This window comes from Megascapheus bottae, chromosome 26 (assembly GCF_031878675.1).
Source record: "Megascapheus bottae isolate mThoBot1 chromosome 26, mThoBot2.hap1, whole genome shotgun sequence".
NCBI classification, from domain to species: domain Eukaryota; kingdom Metazoa; phylum Chordata; class Mammalia; order Rodentia; family Geomyidae; genus Megascapheus; species Megascapheus bottae.
In genome coordinates this window covers 20,139,433-20,147,712 of record NC_143534.1, presented here as the reverse complement: position 1 = coordinate 20,147,712, position 8,280 = coordinate 20,139,433, and the positions used below count along the sequence as shown (strand labels likewise).

At 40.6% G+C, this 8,280-nt stretch overlaps 1 pseudogene; it reads right to left on the bottom strand.

Moving 5' to 3' along the window:
• Nucleotides 1-5,921: 5,921 nt before the first annotated feature.
• LOC150046048 (dnaJ homolog subfamily B member 6 pseudogene) lies at nt 5,922-7,026 on the bottom strand (annotated as a pseudogene).
• Nucleotides 7,027-8,280: the final 1,254 nt, after the last annotated feature.

The window sequence follows — 8,280 nt, the reverse complement described above, 5'->3', positions numbered from 1 at the left end:
AGATGCAATGTGACAGTATGACCAGGTGGAGGTTTGGTAGTGATAAATCTCCCACAGACAGGATTCGAACCTTTAGGAAAGGTGTGTGGATGGGGAGGGATACAGAGAAGTGATGATTTATGCCTACAATCCTAGCTGCTCAGTAGGCTGAGATCTGAGGTTTGTAGTTCAAAGTCAACCTGGGAAAAAAGTCCATGAGACATTTTTCCCCCTCCAATTACCTATTACAAAGTCCTAAGTTGGAGCTGTGGCTCCAATGCTAAAGCATTATATTTGAGCAAAAAATGTTCGGGGACAGCACAATTCCCAAGATATTCCCAAGAAATAAGAGAGGGGGGAAGTTCAGGGAAACCTGAACTTTTGTTCTCCTACATTTTTCTGCCATTGAAGACTGATGGTCCTCTCTGCAATAAGCACACTTCAGTGATGGATTTCTAGTTCCCAAAAAGGTAATAGGTAAAATTCAAAATGTTTTGTTACAGCAGCAGGAAGTATCAGCAACCTTCAAATGGCTCCATATTATAACCACATGTATCTATATGGGGCTCAGTTTATAACCCAGGCAGGATTTGAAGTGTGGGCAAGCGTTTGAGGAAGGAGAGGGACTGGGTGCTTCCCTAGGGTTTAGGCCACTGTGAGTTTAGGAAATCAGAGGCAAAGTCTGACATGTTCAGCATGTGAGAAGGAATAGAGGATAGGGATGACTCAGAATGAGGCACAAAGGACATGAGTCTGGCAAATGAGCTGGACAGGAGCCAGGTAGGTGGGAAACAAACATGCCGTGGACACACATGGCAGTTTGCAGAGTTAGGGAGATCTACAGAAAATTGGAGTGTATGATGCACAAATAAGAGTCACCCATAATCCCAAAAAGAAACCCTGAACTCCAAGGTGATGCCTCCCCAGGGAAATTCACCTCTCTAAATGCAGGGACCGGGCAGTGTATCCAGGACAAGACCCTGTGTCCACCTGAAAGCTATTCTGATACAGCTATTCTGATCCTACTGACAGCAAAGCTTTCCCCACTCCAACTTCAATGCCCTTCAGGGCTTTCGCTTGTGAAATCTATACCCTGAAATATAGGGGAGGTGTCTGAGCCACAGTCTTGGGTTGGAACCATTCGTCTAGCTGTGTGATCTTGAGCAAAGTGCTTCCCCTCTTGTCCTCTGTGAGATGACCAGTGAGCTGTAGACCTTAGAATATAGGCAGATCAGGGATGAGGCTGCAGACAGCACTTCACAGCCTAATGTTGCCCTGCCAATGTTATCTCCAGGCTCCAGTGGCAGTGGCGACAGAGCAAATGGCATCTTTCCAAAGCTGAGCAAAGGGAGTGAGTCTTGCACCTCCCTGATAGTCGGACAGCCTGTTGACCTGGGAGTGACTATTGACTTCTCCCAGTCACATATCGGTTGCATGATATCATGTACACTGCAGATAGCACGCAGATTATCGTCCATGCTGCAGTCACCATAGCAACAGAGTAAACCTGGTTTTTCTTGGTAAATAAGCTATGTGGAAAGATCACGTATCCCAATTTCAGCTTTGTCAACTTTTGACCTTGAACTTTCTAGGTTGCTATTTGTCATGACGTTGAATAATTGCCAACATCCAACTCTTGATCTACAACAATAACAGTTCCATATGCTTTAGTATAATAGGAAGGTAAGCTTACCTGACTGGAGATTTTCAGTGCAGAATCCAAAAGAGGTTTCATTTCTTGTTTGATTTTTTTTAAATAATACTTTCTAGATATCTCTACTGTATTAGGCCTTCCACTTGCTTCTCCTCCCACAGTAGTGAGCAGAACAGTCTTAGGAGCTTTCCAATTCCATTTCCTGTTATTATAATGAAATACCCGAGGTAGGCTAGCTTTATAAATAAAAGGTGATTTTAGCTCCAAAGCACATTGTGTAAAGCTATGAAGAGGATCCCTCTTAGATATGAACCTCACAGCCAGTGGCCATGATGAGAATGTGGTAGGGAGGAGGAAGAAAACACATCCCCAATCAGGATTGTAGGATGGCTGGGGGGTGGGGGAGCTTTTGTACCAATGTTCTCTTGAGAACTAACAAGGATTCCAGGAGAAATAGCTTAAGCTCTTTGTAGGCACTCTATGTTCTAAAACCCTTCCATTAGGCCCTACCTTTTAGAGTTTGCACACCACCTCCCAATAACACTGCCCTGGGAAACAGGACACTTGGGCACAGGGAACTTGGGGCACAAATCACATGTGATTAAGAGCAGGAACTCCTCTCCTACTAGATGGAATTTTTATCTGGAACATGGCTTCCAAGGTCTGTTGACAAAGTAAATTTAAGTCTGGTTATTCCTAAATCTGTTGGGTGAGGGGGTGGGGCTAACAAAAAGGATAAATGAGGAGGAAGATCTAAAGTGAATAGTTTGCTTGTATGAGGATAGAATAATGAAACCATAGTGGCATTGTTTTGGGATGAAGGGAAGGGAGAGTGATAGGGAGTGAGATTGATTGGGATACATTACAAACATGCCTGAAAATGCCGCCTCCCCCTACATAGCCAGTGTATACTCATAAAATACATAAATAAACAAAGGCTCCTGAGGCAACATGGAAGCTGGATCTTTTCAGGTGAGGCAGAAACTTGCCATTTGGCAAAAGATGATCAAAGTGTATTCACTATCTCATGAGCAGAAAATGAGCCGCATGCATAGAAGACATTGAGAAAAAGCTAACAATTCTTCTGATTTGCTTAAAGATCTGAAAAGGGGTATCTGAACCAAGCTATCCAAGAGAATGAAATCTGGGGATGTGATTAGGCATATGATATGGCCAATTGGTCAAAAACAAGAAAAAAATTGTTATAATGTTGCTTTTATTTATTTATTTTTCTTTTTTGCTGGGTCATGGGGCTTAAACTCTGGGCCTGGATGCTGTCCCTGAGCTCTTCAGCTCAAAGCTACTGCTCTACCCCTTGAGCCTTAACCCCACTTCCCATTTTTTTAGTGGTTAATTGGGGATAAGAGTCTCACAGTCTTTAGTGCCCAGGCTGGCTTTGAACTGTGATCTGCAGATCTCAGTCTCCTGAGTAGCTAGGTGTGAGCCACCACTCTTAGCTCTATAATGTTGCTTTTATAACATGACAAATTTAAGCCCACCAAAATAAGACTTTCCTATTCACAGATCCAACACAATGTCAAGAAAAATAAATATAGGAATCTCCATGAAGATATGATACAACGAGCCTACCCTGTCATTTGTTGATAAACTCTTTTAAAACTTCACTAATGGCATAGAAAAAAAAATCTTTTTTTTTTGCCAGTCCTGGGGCTTGAACTCAGGGTCTGAGCACTGTTTTGGGGCTTTCCTCCAGGCTGGAGCTCTACCTCATGAGCCACAGCACCACTTCCGGCTTTTCTATGTATGTCGTACTGAGGAATTGAACCTGGGTCTTTGTGCGTGCTAGGTAATCTCTCTACCACTAAGCTAACCTCTTGGCTCTGAAAAACATCTTTTTATGAAGGCAAAACTTTTCAATGTGGCTTTCAGGGACACAGCAATGGATAAGTATAGATTTAATGGGTTGAGTCATCTGGAATTGAGATACACAGCTACTTTTCACCTATAAAATCAGCCACTTCACTTGGGTGAACCTCATAATTACTGTGGAAATGTATTGATTACTCATGGAAATGCAGGGGTGTAAAGTTCCAACTAATAGTCTCCTTTACCAATTGGGAGATCTCATCTATGCAATAGCTCTTAAATACATGATCATTATATAGATGTTGCAAATATCATGTTAATTATTTGGAATTAGCTGAATAAGCTCAACTAGCATACTTGTAAAGCCCAGTGTTAAACAGAAAATCAAAATCTAAATTTTGAACTTGACATGAAAAAGAGTGAATTCATTCTTATGAAATTGAGTAATATCTGACAGAAATAGGCATTGTGCTAGTTTTCTGGTCTTACTGAGACCATTGAGAAACCTCACATTAAAGGATTCATAGGAGTATTTTTTCTGCTGCAAAATGAATATATAACCCTAGAGACTCAGAAGGCTGAGATCTGAGAACTGCAGTTTGAAACCAGCCCGAGCAGGAGACTCTGTGAGACTCTTACGTCCTATTCATCAAAAAGTGAGAAATGGAGCTGTGGCTCAAGTGGTAGAGTGTTAATTTTGAGCAAATAATCTCAAGTACAGTGCCCAGGCTCTGAGTTTAAGCCCAGGAACACAAAAACAAAGAATATAATATATATAATACTTAAGCTACTTTCCAAGAAGACTTCATTAGACTCTTATCTCCAAGACTCTTCTGTATAGAGTCTATACTTTTGCTTTCAATAAACTTGCTACTTTATTATACTACATTACTCCTGTGTCTCTTAATTCTTTACTTAATGGAGAAATCAATCTATACTTCTAGATGGCATCATAATGACCCTTAACTGATTTTTTATAAAAATAAATCTAATTATCTTGATTTATTTCATAAGGCACCTCTTCCACATTTTTCTTAGACCATGATAATGTCATTACGAAATTGACTAGATCAATAAAATGCCAGGCAATGTAGCAATGTTCAGGAATGTTTTGTAGATGTGGACACAATTCCTAATACAACGTTTGCTCCCATTTGACTCCTTACTTTTGTCCCCACTGCACAGCTCTTTGAGAGGTCTGATTTCACAATGACCGTTTCTGCTCATACACGATCATTCTCCTTTTGGGAGAAGTTGATGAATGTCTGAGAAATTGCATCACAGTGTTACATTAGCTCTCCATATTACATCCCTGCTGGAATACGGAAGGTCCATACAGGATAGGCCAGAGCAATCAGATGTCTCTACCTGTCTAAAAATTTCTTTTTTCTGCAGGATTTGAACTTCAGAAAATTCATTCTGTTATTCCTGTTTATCATCTGGGTAAATGAAGAATCTATAAAACAAGGAAAACAAAGGGTACTTAATCCATAAAGTTAGGTGTGCAGCCACCAGACTGGAACTGGAAGAGTGAAAAAGCAAAACCCCTGTGAACAGGAAACCAACTGTGTTTGATTCCATTGCCCCACCAGAGAGAAAAGTTTTGTGAAACAATGGGTGATATATCTAGTGCATAATTAATGAGAAGATTAATCTACAATGTGCCTAAAAATTAGGAAGACTTTGCAAAACTATATTATTGTCTATGGAGAAGGAAATTCTTTTGTATCTATGCTTTAGTATTGAGGCTCGAATCCAGAACTTCATCCTTTCACTTAGTTTTTTTGCTCAAGGTTGATGCTCTGTCTCTTGAGCTCCACTCTCACTTCTGGTGTTTTGCTGATTAATTGGAAACAAGAGTCTCCCAGATTTGTCGGTCATGCGTGGCTTCAAACTGGAATCCCCAGATCTCAGTCTCCTGAGTAGCTAGGATTACAACTACTGGTGCATGACTAGACTTTTGTTGTTGTTAGTTTTTGGAGGTACCCAGACTCAAACTGAGGATTTCATATTTGCTAGGAAAGCATTCTACTACTTGGTCAACCCTTCAGTCCATTTTTGTGCTGGTTATTTTTAAGCTCTGTTCTTGCTTCCTGCCTGTGCACATGGCTGTATTGCAATCCTCCTGTTGTGGTTTTTTTTTTTTTCAGGAAAGAATGCACCAAACATAGTCACATTTATTTTCTTTTTTTTTAAAGCAATAACAAAGACCCCGTTTACCAACTTTTTTTAAAACCTAAACTTAACATTACATTATTTAAACAGTTGTCAAAACTTACTAAATTGCCAGCATTCATGCACAACTAGAAAACATCCTTAATTTATAATAAACCAGAAATGTATTATTACCATTAATGTATTAAGTCTTTCATTACTGAAAACAAAAAACTGGAATTGTTTCTGTAGAAGATTCACCGTGGCAATGTCGGCTTCACAGCAGGCTGAACTACGGGGGGTGGCTCACATTTCAACACAACAGGAGCAGATCCTTGCTGGTGTTAGAGTACAATCCTGTCCTAGCACTACGCAAGAGTCACGGCCTCACCTTGGATGACGTTTAATAAAAAAAGCAAAGTGCATACAGAGATTACAACAATTTTAAAGACAAAAAAAATGGTCCTATTGTGTGGTCCCAACAATAAACTCAAAAGTCTATGACAAATAGAGGCTCCGGTGAGCTGTTGATAAATAAGTTAGATTAGGTACAGTTATACTGAAAGTCGAGTTCGTTTGAAATCTTCAAAAAAAATGTTCCTGTTAATCCTCCAATGGTGCTTGTTATTGTTTAACACTTCTGTGAAATGCGTGCGTTGAGGTACTTGTTATCCAAGCACAGCAGCTGCTCCTTACCATTTATTGTCAAGGACTTTCATTGGCCATCTCCTTCAACTTCTACTCTCTCTTGACCATTCTCAACAATTCCCTTTGTAGTTATTTTCCTGCCATTTACTATTTTAGTGGAAGTGGATACAGACTTGAAGTTGCCCATCCACTACCGCCAAATGACGTGGAAGAGAAAGAGAAAGTGAGATCTCCATGACCCAGTGAACCAAATGAAGGAAATCCTGCATCGAATGAAGGAAATCCACTGAAGGCAGAGAAAAACGAGCCTGCACCTCGGGTTCTGCTTCCTCGAGGACCCCAAAAAAGTCATCAAATGGATCTTCAAAAAAGTCGAATGAAAATGGATCCCTTCCACCAAAAAATTCCCTGAAGACATCATCTGGGATCCGGAATGTAAAGCCAGACTCAAAGGGACTGTCAAAACGACTTCCACCTCCTCCTCCACCACTGAATCCTTCTTTGCCATATCTGTCATAGATGTCCCGTTTTTTAGCATCTGACAACACCTCGAATGCCTCAGCTACCTGTATGAATTTTCTCTCTGCGTCTTCTTTATTCTCAGGGTTTTTATCTGGATGCCACTTTAATGCCAGTTTCCGGTATGCCTTTTCGATATCCTCAGCTGAGGCATGTCTCTGCACGCCTAGAACTTCATAGTAATACACCATGTTTTACCAGATTGTTGGAACAAGTCGGAGGAAGCGGACTGCCGGCGAGAAGAAGGGGGCAGGCGGCCCATCTCCTCTCACTTTCCTTCCTCTCCTTTTCTCCTCCTCCTGTTGTGTTTTATGTTTATTTTCCCCATCATAATTGGAATAACAGGTATGCATCACCACACCTAGCTTCTTTCATTGAGATGGAGTCACTCAAACTTTTCTGCTTGGGTTGCCTGGTACCACACTCTTCTCAATCTCAACCCCCAACAAATGATAAATGTGAGCCACCAGCACACAGATTGAGTACAGTGTTTAAAAGAAGGTAGGTAGCATTTGCTTTAAAACATAAAGAATCAGCAGGATTTCAATATTTTAGTTGCAAATACAAAGATTACTAGGGAATCCGTGGATCCTAGGACAAACAGCATGTGGTTAAATTTTAACACTAAATTTTAACCACAGATGCTAGGAACCCTGGCAAGTCATATATATTTTCAATTAAAGGATGGACTATTGAAGTGGGGTTTCATATCACAGGAGGAAATAGATGAGTGTGGGACAGACGCAGGATGAAGAAAATATTGGTATTTTGAGGTAGGAAGAGAGCATTATCTTTTCCTTCCCACTCACCCCACAAAGGTTAATAGTTAATAAGTATAGTACTACACCTTTCTATTATCTGTAATTACTTAGCAAATGGTGCATCGTTCATTCTACACATGGTTCCGTTTTTCTATGCGTGTTCCGGTGTGTTCTTTACAAATGCTGAAGTTTGAACAACACAATAACAAAAAGTTCTCCGGGGAATGCCTAAATGAGTGGATACAAATGAACTTTAAGACTGAGACTCTTCCTCATCTCCCCTTGTGTTCAAACAAGAGGCTGAAAATGGTGTAAACTGTGCTGAGAATTTATTACCACTTCATCCTGCCCCATGTGGCAGATGAAGATTTGTACACATTTACTAAGCGATGCATGGCTCCTTCGGCTGGAAGACCATAGCACTGAAAGACGTTCGTCAGGCAAAATGAAGGTTGAGAACTGAGCATGATGGTTCCTAGCTTAATAGGAGCTACTCAGGAGATGGAAGTAGAAAGACTAAGGATCATGGGAAGTCTGGGAAGGATGCAAGAATCTATCTAATGAATGACTAAAACACAAAAGGACTAAGCATGGCTCAAGGGATAGGGCTCCTTCCTAAGAAGCATAAAGCCCTGAGTTCAAACTTCAGTAGCCCCTTTAATTAATTATAGGTTAAGAAATCTATCCTGCCCCCACCTCTGCAGTTATAACTGCAGTTGTCTTGTATATTAATGCAGT